Here is a 2,215-nt window from a genome sequence, read left to right as displayed (position 1 = left end):
GGGTCACCACCACATGAGGAACTGTATTAAAGGGTTGTGGCATTAGGAAGGTTGAGAACCACTGTTCTAAGGAGCATTTTGACAGTACTTTTTCTAAAACAGATTTATTTATTCTCTTGGCATTCCACGATACAGTCAATATTCTCTTTCCAAGCTTTAATTCAAATGCATGTTCTTCTTCTTCAATCTTCCTTATTTATTGCCCAGCTTTCATATACATATGAGGTGATGGAAACACCAAGGCTTGGGCCAGGGGCACCTTCATTTTCAAAGTAACATTTTTTCCTTCTTATACTTTTAAAAGGCCTTTTGCAGCAGATTTGCCCGATGCAGTACATCATTTGATTTCTTACCTGCTACTCCCAAATCCTTGACTACTTCATTCTTTTCTGTTTACATAATGCTTGTTGGTCCAGGTATGAGTATTCTTTTTCTTCTGTGCTGATATATAATTCACAGTGAAGGCTGTATTCTTTGATCTTCATCAGGAAATGCTTCAAGTGCTCTACACTTTCAGAAAATTAGGTCATATCTGTTGCTGGTTATCAATTAACCTTCCACCAATCTGATTGCTTCATTCTTCTTCACAGTCAAGCTTCTCAGATCACTTTCTTAGTATATAAATTGAATAAATATGAGTAAAGTCAGGCTGCCTTTCCTGACGTTAAACTATGCAAGATCCCCTAATTTCATTTAAGTAATTTCCCTTTAGTGTATGGATTGTTTCGGCATGAGCACAATTAAGTGTTCTAAAATTCCCATTCTTTACACTGCTATCCATAATTTGTTATGACCCATTGTGTGGATTGTCTTTTCATAGTTAATAAAACACGGGTAAACATCTGTCTGGTATTGTCTAATTGTAGCAAGAAACTCCAGTCCTTAAAATGACATTTACGGGATTTATTCATGAAAAAAGAATATATCCACATACAGGAAGGCACCAGCCCACATAAGTGAAACCTGATGACTACAACTAAAGTCTTCCAACAACGACAAATATAGTTCAGGGAACAGAAATTATAATGCAGTCATTTGTTGATTAATCTTTGGTTATAGCCACAAGGAAGATAGGTTAGTAGTGGGGAACTGGCTTATATTGGATAATTGGGTATAGAGAATTACATGATTGGCTTCAGGAATGAATTAACAGAAGTTTTCAATCATGTCACAGCTTTCAAGTCGGATCATAAAATATCACTAGGAGATGTTTGCACTGCTTTAGCCAGATGTCTCAGAAGTGTGTGAAAATTCACCTTAGTACCAAACCCACTCTCATAGAGTTGATTCCAACGTGTAGACACCCTATCCAGGGTCTCTGAGGCTTTAAATCTTTACAGGAGCAAATAGCCTCATCTTCCTATTGAGGGGCAGCTGGTAGGTTTGAACCACCAATCTTGTGGTTAGCATTCCAATGCTTACCCAACTCCAGGTCTCCTTAGATAAGTAAAAGAGCAATTAAATCCAGCAAGAACAGAGTTATTCAATTATTTATTGTGATTAGAGTGCTTATGAATTTTTCTGCATAAGAACATGCACCCATAAAAGGCACAAATTATACCCTCTCCAGTATCACTATCTTCTTCAAGCCAGTTTCCTCTTAAAGTATTACTACAAAGGAATAGTTTTCCCATCCTTGGGGGAGGTTCAGAAATAGAAAAAAGTTTAAATAAGATGAAATCATATAAAGGATAATCGTTCTCATTTTTACTGTATTATTTCATGCAGCTACCCTTTGATATGTGGAGATATAACAGATGGAAGAATTGGGGTAAGCGAAAGTTAGATCAAAGGTACTGCTGTTGTTGCTGCTGTTAGATACCATGGATTGGTTTCGATTCATCATGACCCTATGTACAGTAGAACAAAACACTGCATGGTCTTCCAATTGTTATAGTTGAACCCATTGTTGTAGTCGCTGTGTCAATCCATCTTGTCAAGCGTCTTCCTCTATTTTGCTAACCCTCTACTTTTTGAACCACAAAGTTTGTTCCAAGGACGGCTCTGCCTGATCACATGTCCGATGTAGATGAGGAAGAAGTCTCAACAATTTCTTTGTAGGCGCTTTCTAGCTGTCCTTCTTCCAAGACAGATCTGTTTGTTCTCCTGGCAGTCCACGGTACTTACAATAATCTGCACCACCACCAACTCAAATGTATTACTCTTCTCTGCTCTTTCTTATTCATTGTCCACTTGTCACATGCATAAGAGGTGA

Source organism: Echinops telfairi, unplaced genomic scaffold (assembly GCF_000313985.2).
Source record: "Echinops telfairi isolate 266 unplaced genomic scaffold, ASM31398v2 ScPeMD7_7424;HRSCAF=8462, whole genome shotgun sequence".
Lineage (NCBI taxonomy): Eukaryota > Metazoa > Chordata > Mammalia > Afrosoricida > Tenrecidae > Echinops > Echinops telfairi.
Note: the sequence above shows the minus strand (reverse complement) of the source record.